Source organism: Jaculus jaculus, chromosome 3 (assembly GCF_020740685.1).
Source record: "Jaculus jaculus isolate mJacJac1 chromosome 3, mJacJac1.mat.Y.cur, whole genome shotgun sequence".
Taxonomy (NCBI): Eukaryota; Metazoa; Chordata; class Mammalia; order Rodentia; family Dipodidae; genus Jaculus; species Jaculus jaculus.
Genome location: NC_059104.1, coordinates 157,894,663 through 157,914,333, shown reverse-complemented (window position 1 = coordinate 157,914,333; position 19,671 = coordinate 157,894,663). Strand labels below are relative to the sequence as shown.

General features: G+C 43.0%; 1 protein-coding gene and 1 non-coding gene across 3 annotated transcripts in view; one reads left to right on the top strand and one right to left on the bottom strand.

The window, feature by feature from the left end:
* Positions 1 to 19,226, bottom strand: part of Sytl2 (synaptotagmin like 2) — a 120,898-nt gene extending 101,672 nt beyond the window's left edge. Inside the window, exon 1 of one of the 2 annotated variants that reach the window (XM_045146337.1) lies at positions 19,165 to 19,226. The gene's annotated coding sequence lies outside the window, so the exon portion shown is untranslated. Of the gene's footprint in view, positions 1 to 19,003; positions 19,022 to 19,164 lie in introns of those variants that run through there. The other variant, XM_045146338.1, reaches the window with a different exon arrangement.
* On the top strand, positions 6,392 to 6,496 carry LOC123459996. The gene has a single exon (XR_006636719.1). It is a non-coding gene; the product is annotated as a small nucleolar RNA U13 (small nucleolar RNA).
* Positions 19,227 to 19,671: the final 445 nt, after the last annotated feature.

Here is a 19,671-nt window from a genome sequence, read left to right as displayed (position 1 = left end):
GGGGAAAGTGGGGGGAAGAGAGGGAATTGCCATGAGATATTGTTTATAATCATAGAAGTTGTCAATAAAACATAAATAAGTAAAATTTTAAAAAATGATTTCTATGAGTTCAAGGTCAACCTGGGCTACACTGAGACTGCCTAAAAACATGACTGTTGCTGATTTTGACATGTTATAACAGAAAATAATTTTGTTGTATTAAGGAGAGGAGCATTCAAAAATAATTGTTGGGCTGGAGAGATGGTTCAGTGATTAAGATGCTTGCCTGAAAAGCCTAACTACCTGGGTTGGATTCCCCAGTACCCATATGTGGCGGTTTGATTCAGGTGTCTCCAATAAACTTAAATGTTCTGCATGCTAGGTTCCCAGCTGATGGGGATTTGGGAATTAACGCCACCTGGAGGCTGTGTATTGTTGGGAGCGGGCTTATGGGTGTTATAGCCAGTGTCCCCTTGCCAGTGTTTGGCACACTCTCCTGTTGCTACACCTTATGTTGGCCAAGGGCTGATTACCACCCTCTGCTTATGCCATCGTTTTCCCCTGACATGATGGAGCTTCCCCTCGAGTTTTTAAGCCAAAAATAAAACCTTTACTCCCACACACAAAAAAAAATTATCCAAACTTGAAAAATTTCTCCCCCAAAAGAAGAGCCATCAAATTTTGCTGGATAGAGCGCTTGAGCATCTAGCCATGAACTTTGTGATGATTAAGGACCAGAAGCAATGGGTGACAGGAAAGCCCCAAACTGCAAGCCCAAAGGCATCGGTTCCATGTCCAGACATGTGGCTGCAAGCGTCATGAGCCTGGACTCACCCTTCAACCTGCTTCTGCCTCAGTGTTCTCATCTCATCTGCAAAGTGAGGACTGGAAAAGAACCTCTGAAGAACAAGATAGCCTCCTGTCATCTAAGTCTTTTCTGTTTAATCAGCCATCTGCTGTCCCCTTCTGCACTGTCCACTGTGGACTCAGCAAACAGCTGTTTCCCACCATGCTAACGATGCTTCAGAAACACTGCATGACTCTTCCCTGTGCCCACTTCACTCCCTCAGCTCTAGCCCAAGTCCAAGTACCAGATGGAATCGTGTGGTTAGTAAGATGTTGGAAGTAACTCATGTGGTCTATGTTTAAACCTTAAACACAAAACGGAATACATGTGACAAAGTGCTATTTTCCTTTGCAAATTCTTTTTCTTTTGGGAGAGGAGAGGGAAGCGTGGTGCTAGGCAAGTGCTCTGCCACTAAGCCACACCCATAGCTGCTCAACTTCTAACTGAGAGAGAGCCGTGATTCTCAGCCTAATCCTGGAGAATTCTACCAGCTGCTCTAGGAATACAAGTGCCAGGAGAGAAGATTAGTAACCCTGACATGTGGGCAGTACAGCTGAAAACATCACACTTAAACCCAGTATATAATTGGTGAATTCGATAGGACAACTTTAGCAATTGAATTGCTAGACTTGAGTTTTTTTAGAGTCACTGGAAATCAGCTACAAAATTTGGATGAAGGGTATAGTCTGTTACAGAGAAACCCTGCTCCTCTACACATTAAACTCTGGATTATTCAAGATAATGTAACTCACCAGAGAAGCCATGACACCAGCCCAGGCTCTAGTAGGTAATCTTTAAGTTATGAGTGAGTCTGGGCTCTACCAATAGCACCTTCTCAAACCTATGCTTTTGGAGTGATTTAGAATAGACTAACTGACTGGGTAGTAGAGGCAACTTTCACCCAAATATCCATCCATTCTTCTGTGTTCTGTTCCATGTCAGGGCCATCCAACACTTTGTTAACTTGTAGCCTGACTTTCTAACACATTTGATGTAAAACTTCTCTGAATAAGTATCCTATGAAATGTGTCATGTTAACAGCCTTGAAGCCTCCTGAAAGATACACTTTCTTTTTTAAACAAGTACCTTTTGAAACAATATACTAAAAGGTAAAAATAATTTCATAAGAAAAATCACAGAAGCAAATTGTTTGTTAATGATGTCTTCCCTGACTAAGATTCTTAGTTTTAGTATTTTATCATGTGTCCTTCATTACAAAATACAAATGCACAAAAGGAAGGAACTGAAAAAATGTTCTTATTGTCACAAAATTGAGCGGTTTTCTTTTTCCTCCTTGGGGACTTGAAATTACAAAATTTCTCAGAGACAGGCATGGAGAAAAGTTCCAGCCATCTCCAATTTTTATAACATTTGTGAAATTTAAGCTTAAATATCACATAACCAATCTCTTATAAATCTGGCTTTAGAAATCAAGGCCATGGTCTAACACTTCCTGTCATGGAAATTAGTCCAACTGGCAAAGAAACAGGCATTTCCATGGTTAAGGTCTCACAGATGTCACATTATTTAGTTCTGCACAAATAAAAATTTTTAAATCCTCATGGGGGGGGGGAGAAGAAAGAAAGATGGAAGGAAGGAAGGAAGAAACAAAGAAAGAAAGAGAGAAAGAAATAAAGAGAGAGAGAGAAAGAAAAAAAGAAGTTTGAAAAATCTGTGACTAGAATTTGGCAATATGTATAAAGGTCTTAATCTAATACAACTCTACAGTAAATGAAATGTGGTTATTAGCTGGTATTTATAATTAGTAGTATTAATTATTAGTATTCATACCATCAACTTCTTTTTTTTTTTTTTTTTTTTTTTTTTTTGGTTTTTCGAGGGAGGGTCTCACTCTAGCCCAGGCTGACCTGGAATTCACTATGGAGTCTCAGGGTGGCCTCGAACTCACAGTGATCCTCCTACCTCTGCCTCCCGAGGGCTGGGATTAAAGGCGTGCGCCACCATGCCCGGCAACTTCATTCTTGATATCCCAAATAAAATCACATCTACCTCCCAAAAAATGTTTGCATTTCACTCTCTAAAATGTTGATAGCCTGACATCTGGTTCACCATCTGACCTAGAAAGGTTGAACTCTTCCACCTTGAGCCAAAGCATACTAACGGGACCTTGCCTTGAAATACTCTGGCCTATGAACAGAAGAAGGCAAATGCTTAAGCCTAGAAGTCTGTTGTAACCACCTAACAAATGTTATTTGACCATAGTCTGTACTTAGCACTGTATTAGGCTAGAATTTATTTGCTCATGGTCAGTTCTTTCATTGCGTCCCCAAGTTCCTATCTCCTTAGTGTGATGTGCTGTTTGTTTAAAAGAAATGCTACAGGGCTGCGGAGAGGGCTCAGTTAGTAAGCTGCTTGCTACACAAGCATAAAGACCTGAGTTCAGATCCTTCCCAGCACCCATATAAAAGCTGGATGAGGCAATACACATCTGCTATCTCAGGGCTGGGGAGGTGCAGACAGGCAGAGCCCCAGGGCATGCTGCCTAGCTGGTCTAGTCAAATTGTTGAGATCCAGGCTCAGTGAGACACCTTGTCTCAAAAAATAAGGTGAACAGCCGGGTGTGGTGGTGCATGCCTTTAACCTCAGCACTCAGGAGGCAGAGGTAGGAGGATCCTCCCTGAGACTATGAAGTGAATTCCAGGTCAGCCTGGGCTACAGTAAGACTCTACCTTGAAAGACCAAACAAAACAAAACAAACAAAAAGAAAACCACTCAGTGTTGATCTCTGTGTGCACGTGTACTCCCACACAAACACACACAGGTACACCACACACATTAAAAAAAGAAATGTTATATGAAAATATCTCTCAGAATAAAACTAACAAGAACGAAAAGGGAACCCAGACCAATCCACTTTTATTTTCTTTCTTACAGCTCTATAATAGAAAAATCTTTACCTGCTTTTAACTTTTAATAAGACAGATTATCTCCAGGTGATCAAATTTTACCAAACATCTACCAGAAGGGAATGACTTCAGACAGATGATTCTGAAATCCACAAATGGAGAAAACCACCATTGCTCCTCTTACCTGTGAAGAGCTGGGGGAACCGCCACCCTTGGGTCCCATAGCACCAAGCATGGAAACACACACAAGCAGGAAGCGTGCACTGGCTTCGCCAAGGACACCCTCTTCTCTATAGTGAAGCAACAGAAGAGCCTTAAGATTTAATGAGGCCCAGGTAAGACTGAGCCACTTGAACAGCCAGGCATGGGGACGAATGCTTATAATTTCACTGCTCCAGAAGCTGAGACAAGAAAATTGCAAGGACCAGACCATTCTGTGCTACATAGTGAGACCTTGTCTCAAAAGCAAAAACAACAGGCCGGGCGTGGTGGCGCACGCCTTTAATCCCAGCACTCAGGAGGCAGAGGTGGGAAGACTGCTGTGAGTTCGAAGCCACCCTGAGACTACGTAGTGAATTCCAGGTCAGTCGGAGCTAGAGTGAGACCCTAACTCAAAAAATTAATAAATAAAAATACATAAATAAAAACAGACACTCATAAGTGATTTGAAAGAATGATTGCTATCACATGATGTCACACCATTGTACCCAGGAAATACAGTGAAGAAAAGCAACTGACTTGAGTGTGAGGCCTAAGCTTGAACTTTCGGGCTTCTGCTTATAAGTTGTGCAGTCCTGGGCAAACAGTTAACTTCTCTAGGTCTCATTTTGCTTGTCTGTTATATGGCTCAATTGTTTACCTATGAGGCTCTTCATGATGATGAAAAAAAAATGTCCATGCTAATACCTAGCTGACATCTTATTTTTGTTGTTGTTTTTGTTTTGTTTTGTTTTGTCTTTTTGAGGTAGGGTTTCACTCTAGCCCAGGGTGACCTGGAATTCACTATGTAGTCTCAGGGTGGCCTTGAACTCAAAGCAATCCTCCTAAATGAAAATATATGTGAAAACATTTTAAAATCTCTACAAATATTACATTAGAAGATTTAAACTTTTTAATTATTGACCTTTTTGCTGACCAAGCATACGTGATCAAATCAAATCTTAAGGAGCCTGGTTGATGCATAGTTCTTCCCAGGTAGCTATTTCATAATGGTTTAATCATCGATCTTACACCACACCATATCCATCAATTACAATTTCAATTACAATTTTGTTGGTGGTGGTGATTTTTGTGAGTGCTTCCATTTCTACTTTACTTTTAAATACAAAAATCACCCCTGACTCTAACATACTCACTTTGGTATTTCAAAGCTTGTTTACATCCAAAAGGTTAAGGTCATATTTGATGCATAAAATGGCAAAAATACCACATATATGCCAATGTACATACAGGCTTGAGAAATAGACTCTTCTCTCATAGTAGGAGACATTTTTATTAACAAAGTCCAATTTTGGAGGAAAATAAAAAGTTGTGGCTCCACATTAGTGTCATTTCATGCTGTTATGAAGGCAGCCCAACCTCAGGCTCAGGTTTGACACTCATTGCTATGAGTTTGTCACAGTAAAAGGACACAAGGCAGAGTTAACAAAGAAAAAGGCAGGGCAAATCCAGCTGTGAGCCTCCCCGGCTCCTGTCCCAGTGAAGTCACAGAGGACACAGGCAACAGTGCATGTAAAATGGCACCAACTAGGGAGATCCTTAGGGATTCAGTGTGCAGAGTTTTCCTGGGAGATGGTCACATACGCATCCACCCAAATCCCCAGAAGGAAAGCAGGCATTCAGCATATACTGTACTGTTTGCATGGTTTTGGTTCAGTAAGTAACTGCTATCATTTAGATGAATAGGAACACTCCTGATATCCAAGTTGTCAGGAGCCAGCCAAGGGCCAACCTGGCAAGCAGGCCCTTATGCAGTCAAATTTGGCTTTTGTTTTTTTCTGTTCACATGAGAATAAAAACCAAAATTTTCAGGCTGGAGAGATGGCTTAAGTGGTTAAGCACTTGCCTGTGAAGCCTAAGGACCCTGGTTTGAGGACCCACGTTATCCAGATGCACAAGGGGGCGCATGTGTCTGGAGTTCATTTGCAGCGGCTGGAGGCCCTGGCGCACCCATTCTCTCTCTCTCTCTCTCTCTCTCTCTCTCTCTCTCTCTCTCCCTCCCTCCCTCCCTCCCTCCCTCTCTCTCTGTCTGTCACTTTCAAATAAATAAATAAACAAAAAAATTTTTTAAAACCTCAAATTTACTAATTAACAACTGTTAGTTGACTTTTAAATTCTTAAAACAAGCACAACAGTGCCTCAAAATATCTTCATTCAACATACTTGTCCGTTTAACCATAGGAATTAAAGTAATAACCAGCCCCTTCCCCCGAGTCTCTGCCTTGAGAACATTCAGACCCACAGGGACGATAGACTGAGTGTAGAAAGACTGATGACACAGTGGCGAATGGTGCCGGCCACACAAAGCACATTAGAGAAAGATAAGAAAACGTGATGTCATGAAACAGGAAGGTTTGGGGGAAAATCCACAAAAAACAACCCTACTTTAATGACAAGCAGAATGGAAAAGTAAGTGACAGAGGCAAGAAGAGCTTGACAAAAAGGACTAAAATAGTCCATTTAAAAAAATCTAATTTTGATCCTTTTAGTGGCTCATAAATGTGATGATGGGGTGTCTAGGTACTTGCATGCCATGTGCCTCTTACAGACTTTGTGATAATATCATCACAGTAACGATCTGATATGAAAAGGAAATAAAAAAAATAAACATCTTTAAATCCAATTTGCAAGGCTGGGTGTGGTGGTGCACGCCTTTAATCCCAGGACTAGGAAGGCAGAGGTAGGGGGATTGCCATGAGTTCAAGGCCAACCTGAGACTACATAGTGAATTCCTGGTCAGCCTGGGCCAGTGCAAAACCCTACCTCAACCCCCTCAATCCAATTTGTTTGGAACATCACAAAGAAACCTAATTATTTACATGCTAATTTTAAAAAGGGGAAAAAATTCTAGTCTCAGAGATATGGGAAAATGACTAGGTGGATAAGTGCTCACTGCACCAGCAAAAAAGACCTGAGTTCTAATCCCCAGCACCCATGTAAAAATTCTGGGGGTACTGGAGTGCACCTGGAATACCAGCACTGGGGCGGGGTGGGGGGTGAAGAAATAGGGACTCCCTGACACACAATGGCTAGTCTAGCTGAATCTGAGAGAGCTGAGTTTAGTAAGAGACCATGTCTTAAAGAGAAAGGTGGAAAATAACTGAGAAACGCCCCCAATGTTGACTCTGGCTTACACACACACACACACACACACACACGTATCCATGTGCACTTACATCCACACACACACACGTGTGTGCATGCACTTGCCACACACACAAATCCAGTTTCAGCAGCACAAAGTCCTCCATGGTCATTCAGCCCACTTCTACCTCTCTGGCTTCAGCTCCTGCCAACCTTACTTTGAATATGATCCGGTGACGCCCTCATCCTTTCCCATCCTTTTCAACTTTCTGATTTCAATTCATCCAAGCCTCAACTGTCAGCTCTTCCAGCTCGACTGCAGTACCTGTTCTCCCTGGCATCTCACCACCTCACCTCTGCTCAATTCTGACTATTAACACCATACTGCATGGTAGCCCTAGACATCTGTCTTTCCCACTGGACTCTGAGCCTCAAACAATTTCTGACACACAGTAAACACACAGTATTTGTTGAATGAGTTCACTTATCCAACTCTGATAGTCATCCCACTAGAGTATATCCATTGTTTAATAAACTTTAAAAGACTAGAAAACATTTTTCAATAAAGACTACCTAATCATACACAGTAAACTAGAAGTGCACACTTGATCATTGTGCTTACAGGTGGTAAATGATTTGACCATTCCCACCCACATTTCACCAGTTGTGGTGCTATGGTCTCAAAGGTGCAAGAGAGCAAACGAAAATCTATTATAGGGCTGATCCTAGACTTGACTCACACAATGAGAAGGATGTGGGCCTTGGCACAGGAAGGTCAAGTTCAAAAGGTTAGGATTCTAACAGACCAAAATGGGATATCTCTACAAGTTTAAAATGCATGTCCGATACCCTGTGTACTGAATGTCAGTCTAAGACTTGCCTTTAGTTTCTGGCTGCTTGGAGAGTGATCTTGGGGAAAATCTGAAAGAGAACGATGAAAACAAACACATCCACACACTCCTTACTTCCTCACACCCCAAGCAAACACCTGTGCTCAGTTCTATGGTGGGTCACATCTGTCTCTGGCAGGATCTGACAGGTGGAACTACATTTCCTCCACACCCTTGGCTTCTGGCCACACATGGGTTCATGACCATGATTGTCTTTACATTTCAGCTTAAGTAACCAAGGCCAACTCCCCAGTGGCTTTCCCCAAGGAACTCCAGGCATAGCTCATGTTCCCCCACGGTCCAAATAAAGCAGACAACACCAGGGAAAACATAAACACAGTCCTAGAAACCCACAAACATATAATGTGTGTATTTGTCTGGTCTGACTACTTGTAGATAGGACCTAAGTAGGGTCTTGCAAATGCCCCTATTTAGTAATTTTATAGCCCAGGACTCTCTGCCCCTCCCCTCCCCTTACCCCCACAGTACTGTCCCACACTATGTGCATACTGAACACAGAACGCTGGGAGCAGATTCACTATGTAGTGGGTTCTATTCCTAGAATCTTAAACTCAATTCCAGAGAGATTTTGATATGCTTTGAATGTTCTTCTTGGGTTCATGTCTCAATCATTTTGCCAAAAGCATATCTGTGTTCTTCATTTTAAATGGCAAAATTTAGCTCCAAATAAGGATGTATTCATCTCTCTGAAATAACTTGGGTTGATATGATCCAAGTCCATAAATTGGTATATGGGTGGGATGTCTTGCATTAACCAGCAGTACCATTGTTACACATACCATTCAATTTTACCAAAACCATTTAAAACAGGGGTCTTGTTATGTCCATAAGTTCAAACTGCACCAATCAACCTCAAATCCATCTTCCATACTTTGGGCAATAGTACTGTTTTAAAGGTATTTATAATTTATAATATTGAAAATTTTCCTTTAATTTCTTGCAGCCTCCAAAATAAAGGGTAAGTTCTTGTCCTGATTTCATCATTGAATGTCACTTTACCACATTCACAGTCTCTCTAGCCATAACTTAATGGCCTTATGTACCAACTCAGTGGTCTTGCCCTGTTCCCTTGATTTCTCAGGACCTCCCTGACTCTATGTTTTTGAAGGTGACATGTCTCTTAATTATCCTCTCCACTTTACCTCCTCCCCAAACTAGCAAAATGCTACTCAGCCATAAATCTAGTTCATCTGTCATCTTCTGACTTTCTCAGGCAGTTGCATTCTCTGTAATTTCACAGTAAGTTACCAGAACATTTACCATATTATGCTATGACAATGACCTTATAGTTGTCACCTTGAAGAGCAAAGAGAAGAAGCCAAGAGAAAGGAAAGGATAGAAATTGGAGAGAAAAGAAAGGAAGAGCTGGAAAGATGGCTCAGCAATTAAGAAGCTTGCCTACAAACCCTAAAAACTGGGGTTCGATTTCCTAGTGCCCATGTAAAGCCAGATGCACAAACTGGCACATGCATCTGGCATTCATTTGCAGCAGCTGGAGGTCCTGTTGTGCCCATTCTCTTTTCTATTCTATCTCCCTCTCTGCTTTCAAAATAAATAAATAAAATACTAACAAAAACAATAAAGGCAGGGAAGGGATCTGATATTTGTTGAAGAGCAACTCTGTACTAAGTACAAATTTACCTGGATATATTTTTTTAATTTTTTCTTGCATTATGAAATAATTTAGCAATGTTTAAGAACAGAAAATCAAGACTCAGAGGGCCTAAGTTACTTGCTCAATTATACCACTAGGAAGTACATCCAATATTGAAACCCAAGCTTACTTGACTCCCAAGCCAAGTTTATTCCACTGCCAAATGGTTTTATGGGAAACATCAGCTTCCAGACACACACTTGACCATGAACACTAACCAGGAATACCTTCTTTACTTATAACTTTGTTGACCATCATACATCATAATTCCAGCTTCTGATCTCTTACTTATGATTGTACCTCAAAACTACCTATTATTGACTATTGTGTAATAGATGGTAAAGTGTCCCCAAGATTCTAGGAAGAACACAGTGATGACACTTGCAGAAAAAGGTGACAATGCATTGTTTCAAAAGGAGAGTATATATTGTGATTTGTTTGTAAACTGGGCATTCCTGATCTGACCATCCAAAATCTAAAATGCTCTAAAATCTAAACCTTATGAGTAACAATATGATGCCACAAAAGGAAAATTCTGCTCCTTATGAGTTGTATTAAAAACACAGGGAGAGCTGAAGAGATGGCTTAGAGGTTAAGCGCTTGCCTGAGGCTCGATTCCCCAGGACTCATGTTAGCCAGATGCACAAGGGGGCACACATATCTGAAATTCATTTGAGTGGCTGGAGGCCCTGGTGCGCCCATTCTCTCTGTCTCTCTCTGCCTCTTTCTCCTTTTGTCTGTTGCTCTCAAATAAATAAATGAAAATAGACAATAATTTTAAAAACACACAGGGACACTAGAAATATTGTATAAAATTATCTTTGGGCTGGAGGGATTGCTTAGTGGTTAAGGCATTTGCCTGTAAAGCCAAAGGACCCAGGTTTGATTCCCCAGGACCCATGTTAGCCAGATGCACAAGGGGGTGCAAGTGTCTGAAGTTCGTTTGCACTGACTGGAGGCCTTGGTGCACCCATTCATTTGCTCGCTCTCTCCCTGTCCCTCCCTCCCCCCCCTCCCTCTCCCTCTCTCTTTCTCTACCAAATAAATAAATAATTTTTTAAAATTATCTTCAAGCTATGAATGTAAGGTATTAGGAAACAGACATGAATTTTATGTAAAGACTTGGGGACTCCATCCCAAGATATCTCATTCTAGATATTCAAACATTCAAAATAACATCTAAAATACTTCTGGTATTTCAGGATCTGGGTGTGATGGCACATGCCTTTAATCCCAGCACTCAGAAAGCAGAAGTAGGAGAATCGCCCTGAGTTCAAGGCCACCCTGTGAATACATAGTGAATTCCAGGTCAGCCTGAGCTAGAGTGAGATCCTGCCTTGAAAAACAAAAACAAAACAAAACAAAACAAATTCAGACAAGTGATACCCAAACTATATAAAATAAAATAAAAAGGTTTCATGTCTAAGAAGTTTGACTAGAATTAAAGAATTCTTTAACAGATCCAATCGTGGACAGTTAAAAAGCAATTTCATTTTACTCAGTATCTTCAGTATATTTCTTCTCCTCCATCAAATTGTGATGCCCCAAAAGTAAACATCCTTGAGGTCTTCTAGAAATAAAACATACAGAGAAAAACAACTTGCTAGTTCTCCTGAGTCACAAGCTGGGTACTCTAACCCCAACAGCTCAGTGAGAGGCTCTGGCCACCATGTGCTGGAAGAAACTGATCCTCTTTCCTGGAATATTATGTCAAGGCCATCATTACAGCTTTGTGCAACAATCTCAGTTTCAAATGTCATCTAGTTTGAGACTCACTCCAGACAATGTCTCAACACAGGATTCAGCAAGGATAAGCATGACATCTTCTTCTAAAGAACTCCCCCTGACAAAAGCCAGGGCTAGTTGGAGAAGTCAAAGTAAGTCACCTGAGCTCAAATGTTTGTTTAATCAGGTATTAACTCTGTAACCCAGGATGAGGTACTTAACTTCTCTGTACTTCCACTTCCCCCTAAGTAAAATTGGTAATTATCAATTATTTCGGAGAGTTCACCTACCAATTAGATAAGCAGGAGACAAGCACATCACATGGACTCAGTAAGTTAATAGATATCCTGTTCATTGCCATGTTCTTGTTATTATCTGTGACACCTCAAAAAGAAATGGGAAATAACTCAGTTTTCTCTTCTAAGTAAAGGATAATAAATGATGTCATTTGCCTAATGTATGATATGTTAATTACCTTATTCCAGGAAATAGTACTGATTCCTAAATAAGCCAAGTTGTGGACATCCCACTTTGCAGTTTAATGTCACCTCAGATAGCTTCTGAATACTTAAACCTCATTAGTTAGTATTATCTCTGTGTAATAAATGTCCTAACTTTTTCACAACAAACCCATTTCAAGTTTTCTTTTGTATGAGATAAACAGTGGCCAAGCTGGGACTTTCCAGTCTGCATGTAAAAATCAGTTTGTAGTGCCCTGTGTTCATGAACAAGAGGGAGGAATGCTGGCCAGATGTGGGTAGAATACAAGCATGTCAGATTCTCCTTTCATGATGCAAAAGCGTGAGCTCTGGAGTTAAACTGCCTGGGTTCAAATTTCTGTTCCTTCTTTTATTACCTATGTCACTTTGGACAACTTATTTAACTTAGCTGTACCTTTATTTCTAATGAATAACATGAAAATGGTATCAACAATAAACCATTTTGATTACTAAACAATTGATGTGGGCACAATATTTAAAATAATATCCAATATATACTAAGTTCTCAATAAATAAACACCATTATCAACATGCACTTGATTAGCATTTAAAAAAAAAAAGTCACCTGCAATGACCAGATGTGATACGATATGCTGCAATAGGAACCACGTACATCCAGATCTGGCTAAATACTGTTCAAGTGACTGGGACCCTATAGAACCAATGATGAACTCCTAGATGCTGTAACTGCAGTGGACCTGTGGTATCCACAGACTGGATTGTTATGGTTTTGACTGCTCGTAATTACCTTGAATATGTCACAGGGAAACTAGTTGTATTCAGAAATGGCCCCAGATAGTTACAACAGCACATCCTTAGATGATGACGCCTTGGCCAAGAACCCAACAGCAGTAAATTATTTTGCTGGTTTTATCATGTACATGACCTTACCCAAGCAATCTTGTAGGACAGGTATGACCGTTGACGGTCTATGGACACACGGAGGCGATTAGAGGGCATGATCACAGTTGCAGGTTTGCGGACAGCAAAGGTCTCACGATGCATTCCCTGAACATGTCCCAAAATGGGGAAAGCGAAAGAAGCATAGAAATCTTTCTGGAAAGAAGCAAGCTGAAAATGAAGAGCATTTACTTCCAAAACTCAAAATGACTAGTCTAAAACCAACAGTGGTAAAGAATTCACCCTAAAGAATTTAACATGCCACATCTGCCTTCTTTCCAATGCGGAGCACTGGCAGGAAGGCCCGGAGTGGTCAGGCCCACATCTGACTGAGCAACTCGGTCTGGCCTGGGGCTCCAGCCTATGCCCTCAGCCTCACAGCCCTGTGTTTTAAGCAAGTGACTCAGCCAGAGGCAGGAAGAGCAGGCGCCTGTGGCCATGAGTAATGGTGGCACAAAACACATCAGTCTGGTCAGAAGCCGAAGGTGTCAGTTCAGTTCTTTCAAGACTTCACAGTGAAACAATGCTTGTGAAGGGGGAAAAAACGTCTGTTCACAAAGAAGTCAAGTGATGTCCTTCTCCCTCAAGTTCAGAAGGCAGCGTTGTATGGAATTACTTGCTATACAATGTGTTATGTACACGCATGTTGATGATTGTCCCCAGGGCCCTGTGCGTGCTAAGCAAGCACTTTAATACTGAGCTACATGCCCAGCTCTGCAAACTTTCCTTGACGGATTTATAAAAAGACAACTCAAGAAAAATAAGCAAAATCCATTTCTTCTATTAGTAGCTACAAAGTATAAAGTGTGATATTCAGAAATGCTTTTATTTGGGCATTCTTTTATCTTAACCATTAATCTGAGGAATAATAGCAAGGAAAGTATTTTTGTAAGTTTAAGTACATAAAGAAGTCACTCAAGTGTCAGACAGACATTGTACCATGTCTAGCAGACTTCATTCATTCATTCTTTCACTTGTTCATTTATAGTTTAGTACAAAATAGTAGCCTTCGGGCTGGAAAGATTGCTCAGTGGTTATGACGCTTGCCTGCAAAGCCTAAAGACTTGGGTTCAATTCCCCAGTATCCACATAAAGCCAGATGTACAAAGTGACTCATGTGTCTAGAGTTTATTTGTAGGCCATGGAACCCCCATTCTCTCTCTCTCTCTCTCTCTCTCTCTGCTTACAAATAAATAAAAGTAAATAAATAAAAAAATTTTGAAAAATACTGGCCTTCTATTGAGTGCCAGACTATGTGGGTTATAGCCTTAAACTCTGTGCAAGCTCTTGGAAGTTCAATCTTTTCCTACATTTATCTTTTCATCACATTCCTATTCAAACAACAGCTGCTGTCTCTCTCCTGCCTTCTGTATCCGCTTCCCCACCCCCACCAGCACTGAGCTACTGAATAGGGTCGTGTTCCATTCCCACATTCTGCGAAAGTCCTAGCTTTGGGGCCAAGTGCTCAAGTGGAACTAAGGAAAAATACTGTATCTAGTGACTTAAGAGGCAATTACTTAGAGAAGCACATAACTTTATGATTTTTAAAATTCTACTTCTATTACATTTCTACATGCCTATCTTATCTAAAATTTTCCTCAAAACATTTCTCTCTTCCCAAAATTCCAGGAGGTTCTAGGTTAGTAGCAAAAATCAAATCAGTGAAAGCAACTCCACTCTGAACAATCTGTAGGAGTCAGGTGAAAACCCTTCAAAAACCATATAGGGTTATTGAAAGCTCAAAGCTACAGAATGTCAGAACATTTTATGGCCAACTGAGTCACTTGAATGTGGAAATTCTCTAGAAGATTTCTATCTGGACAGATATTAGTGGAAAATAACCCAGAACCAGATTTCTAAGATTGGAAAGAACCTCACCTGATTCAGCTCCAGAAATGCATAAGGAAACGCGGGATTAGGAGGAGACGGTGACTAAGCCAACTTTGTACAACTTGTTTTTGGCAGAGGCGAGGGGAGAAGCCAAGCACCCTGCCTCCTGATGCAGGGCCCATGGGCCCATCTCCCCAGAGCTTCCACCGGCAGGGTGCATGCCTGCAGATCCTCACCACGCCCCTCACAAGCACATGGGCCTTACAAGCTGCTCCCACTGTTTCTGCCTCTGCTTGACTTCAAAGTTTCTAGAAAAGCTCTCAGGTAGTTTCTGTGCAAGTGAATAGTGCTCTTCAAAGGCAAGCCTTCCTTCATACTACAAAATAGAAATGTCTGCTCTCTTCAGTTTAGGGTTGGGATGACATGATGACAAAAAGAGTGGCCATCACATTGCTGGATTCTTATGAAAATCACAGGGTAGAGCTCTAATAGAACATATACTTCATACTTACTCCTGTTCGGTCAAGACGTGGACTCCATCACTTCATAAAGTCCAGGAAGACTTCAAAACTTTCTATATTTCAACATTTTTAATAGCTTACACACCTGTGTGCAATTCAAGTAGCAAGCAGTTAACACGTGACATCGGTCCCCATGATGACTGATGGAGGGAAGTGGAGGAGTGCTATAGCTAGGGTCTGAAATGTCCCCCGGAGGCTTTGAATGCTTAGTCACCGGTTTGTGGGGCTATTGGGGACATGGTGGGACATTTAGGAAGTAAGCTATAGTAAAAGGAAGACACTGGAGGCATGTCCTTAGAGGGGATATTGGGACCACAGGCCCTTCCTGTGTCTCACCTTCCCACAGGCCATACAGCCTGTGAACATAGACTGAAGCCACAGCTGAGACAATCCTTTCTTCTGAATGAGCTGATTATCCCAGGTATTTTGTCACTGAGATGGAAAGCTGACTAATACAAGTAGGCTCATTATCTCAAATTTACAGAAGAGGAAACTGGCTCATAGAGGTTACCTGTGCCACCCAGGGCCATGCGGGTAATAAAATGTCATCCTCAAGCAATGACTTCTTGAAGGCCCTCTCCTGAATTTGAAAATAAGCTTCATATATATATATATATATATATATATATATATATACACACACACACACATATATATAGATATAGATATACATACATATATACATACATATATGTGTGTGTATATATGTGTGTGTTCTGCTCAAATTTTTCACATCAACACACTGAAGAGCAACTACTTCTGTTGCTTTTGAGACACTTAGCAAGTAGCACAGACTGGCCCTGCACACTCAGCCGTGGTCCACAGCATGACACATCCCTGCAGTGGACTAAAGGGGAGGAATTATGGAGCGTATGGCAAACCCTGAGATGCCCAAACAGGATTTGCCTTTATGATGCTTTTAAGTACTCAGAACTTATCCTCTGCATTCTTTTAAAAACACTATCAGAAGGCTCTTTACTTCTGATAATAATTCAATCATAGCTAAAGGTTATGTTTATGTGTTTGTTAATTTATTTATAGAGGCAGAGAAAAGATTTTGAAAACAATATCTCAGATTTTGTATGAGTCATTTTGTATGGGTATAGATGTATTGATTTCATCTATTATTACCAGTGATAATCTGCAAGTATCTTCTTTTCCACAATGGATATGCATAATTTTGGTAATAACACAGCAAACAACAAAGAATATGTTTATTTTAAAAACAGTATTATGCCCAAAGGAACAAGGGTTTGCCTCACCAGGGAATAAAGAAGTTCAATTACTATGAGCTAATGATGAAAAATGCTACAGGTTCTCTAAGCCCACAGGCCAGAACCTTTGCCCTACACCTTCTTGTGGATATTCCCAGCCACTGATCTGCCAAAATGCCAATTTTACTCAAATATTTTGGGTAAAAAATAAAAATGTTTGTATACAGTTAAACTAAGATCTACAGATCATGAAATACAATGGAGAAATTTTAGTCCTTAACAGGAGCAACCCTGATCCCAGCTCCCAGGAGCACTTGCCAGTCACCTTGCCTGCTAGGGGCTCTTCTGTGGGGAAGCTTGAGAAGCTCTAAAACAAATCTTATCTAATACCATCACCCCCAACTTTAAGACAGTGACAACCAAATTTCTCTTAATGTGGTATTTTTTTAAAGGTTCTTGGGCCAGAGAGATGGCTTAGTGGTTAAGGCACTTGGCTGTGAAGCCTAAGGACCCAGGTTCACTTCCCCAATACCCAGAAAAGCCAGATGCACAAGGTGGCACATGTGCCTAGAGTTCATTTGCAGTGACTAGAGGCCCTAGCATGCCCATTCTCTCCCTCATTCTCCCTCCCTTCCTCTCTCTCTCTCTCTATCTCTCTCTCAAATAAATAAATTAAATATTTTTAAAAATATATCTTCACAGAACAGGTGGTAGCAATTTTTTTTCCCAGGGAACTCTGGAAGGTTACTGGAACACAGCTTGACCAAGAGGGTGTACTCCTGGCTGGCATTATGGGTATGGAGGATAGGACCCAGGCAGCCCTCCACCCCTGGCACCTCACATTCCTATAGGGCAGCAGATCACTCTGCACAAGCTGCTCATTCATTTATTCCACAAATGTTTATTGAGTAAAGACTGGAAAGGCCCTCTTAGTGGACAGTGGGATCATTCACAAGCCAACCGTCAGCTCTGACAGATCAGTGTGGACAATCGATCCTTCATTAGACCCCAAACCACTTCCAGGATAAAGTAAACAGAGCCCTGCTCCACCCAGGCAGGAGCAGCTGGGCAGATCAGGCAGACCTTCTGGAATGAATAGGGCTGCAACTGAGGGAGGCCAGGGCAGTTCCTGGTCCCTCAGAAAGCCCAGGCTCCTGACCATGAACGTCAGAGCACCTCTGAGGTGCTCTGAATAGTGTCTGGCACTTAGTAAGAGCTCAACCGTGTTAGTTGTTGGTGTTTTATTATTTCTTATTCTAGCTGGCTCTTATGCAAGGAGCATAAAGAAAGGGGGAAAGTTGTAGAATTCGAAACTGAATTTTGTAGCCAGGCATGGCGCCACACGCCTTTAATCCCAGCCCTCAGGAGGCAGAGGTAGGAGGATGGCTGTGAGTTCGAGGCCACCCTGACACTACATAGTGAATTCCAGGCCAGCCTGGGCTAAAGCAAGACCCTACCTCAAAAACAACCAAACAGAAGAAGAAGAAAGAAGGAGGAAGAAGTAGAAGAGGAGAAGGAATCTGAATCCCAGGCATGTTACTCAATCAGCTAGGTGACCAAGAGAAGCAATCTTTCTGAGCCTCTCTGCTTTCCATCTGCAAAATGGAGCATAGTGTACCACTCTCATGGTTTTGTGAGAATTAAGGACACCTTACATGCAGAACAGTATCTGGCCCCAATAAGCATCCAATTTACAAAGTCAGCAATGCCCTGCCCTCTTCCCCACCACATCTTCCCTTCCCCATCCTGGACAGTGTAAGCCCTCAATAGATCCTAGAACGACTCCGCCGAGATAGCACACGGACAGTGAGGTGGAGAAGCGCTAGAGGTACTACAGGAAGTAGCTAGGGCGGGTGGAACTGCTCCAGAGCTCAGAAACTGACTCAAGGCCTCGGCCACTTCCAGCCACCCTGCTCTGGGGGGCAGGCGCCAGCATCCTAGCAAACTTGGACAGCAGTATGACCTCATCCCCCCTCCGCGTGTCTGTACGACCCCCCGATGGAGAGCTCTCCAGGCTCATGATTCAGTCTGCTTTTATCTCGTTGTCCATCTTAGCCCCTCGCCCAAAGCCCTCGAGGCTCTGGTCACAAACGAGCACTCAGTGACAATAAGGACTTTTCACTGAGGCAGGAAGTGCGCCCCTCGCTGTTCAAGGGAACGTGTAAATGGAGGGGAAAGGGAAGGGAAGAAGGAGGAGGCGAGAAGTACGCAGAGAGACCCACTTCCCACGGGTTTGTGGAGTCCTAGGACTTAAACGCTGAGCCGGTGGGTTTTCCAGTTCGCAAGATGGTTAAGTCCCACCAACGCGATCTATCTTCTCAACACGAGAAGAGGTCTGTCCGGGTATATGAGTAAAGTTCCAAACTAAATCCTGTTTTCATCAGTCCCTCGGCTGTCCTTCCCTGCATCCCACCTGCGAGCAGGTGCTAACTCTCCCTTTGCTCACGTGAGCATTCCGCGACGGTTAATGTGCAAGCGGGTCCCGTGGCCTCGAGCCCCAGGCCCAGGAGGGCTCCTTGAAAACCCCACCAAGTCGCGACCCACCTGCGCACCTCCCGGGCCCCGACCCCCACCCCCACCACCCCCACCACCGGGGGGAGGGTGTCCCCCAGCTTCGCGGAGACTAGGCTGCGCATCGAGTACGCGGGAAACTGAGGAACAGAGCTGCCGGATGCCAAAAACCATTCACGCTTTACAGGTCAGAAGAATGAAAACGACTAATAAAATAAATGAAATAAACATCACTGTTTACCAACTCCCTGGTTGTTTCACCAAAGCCCAGGGCTGGACTCAGAAAGTTGTGCAGGTAGCGTAGCCCCCCGGGACGAGAGCCCGAGCTGCCGGCCCCGGGGACACCTCCGCGCCGCCGCCGGCGTCCCCTCCCCGGCCCGGCCCGGCCCGGCCCCGCGCTACCTTCCTCCGAGCCGCGCTGGGCGCCGCGAGCCTCGGGTCCCCGCGGGGCGCTGCAGCCGCCCAGCCGCCCAGGTGTCGCCGCCGCCGCTGTCCGCGCGGGGCGGGCGGGGCGGAGGGCGGCGCGTCCCCGAGCCCGGCCCACCGCCCGCCCCCAGCCCGCTCCCGCTCTCCCCCGCTGCCTCGGGCTCCAGGGAGAGAAGCAAACACCTTGTCCGCGAAACGTTTTTGCTTTCTGAACAAATAAAGAACGCGGTGGCCTTTCTCTCTCTCTCTCTCTTTCCTTGTTTAATGCCAGCACATCAAGGGCGTGGGGCGCAAGGAACCTGCCCACCTGAAAAGTGGGGACAGCCACCACAGTGCCTCTTGATGGGGCAAGATGCCTTAACCCCAGGCGGGCGTCAATTTCCGTGTGATGCTTTTTTATGTGGTGAATACAGGGCTGGAGAGATGGCTCACTAGTTAAAGATGCTGCTTGTAAAGCCTGGTGGCCTGGGTTCGATTCCCCAG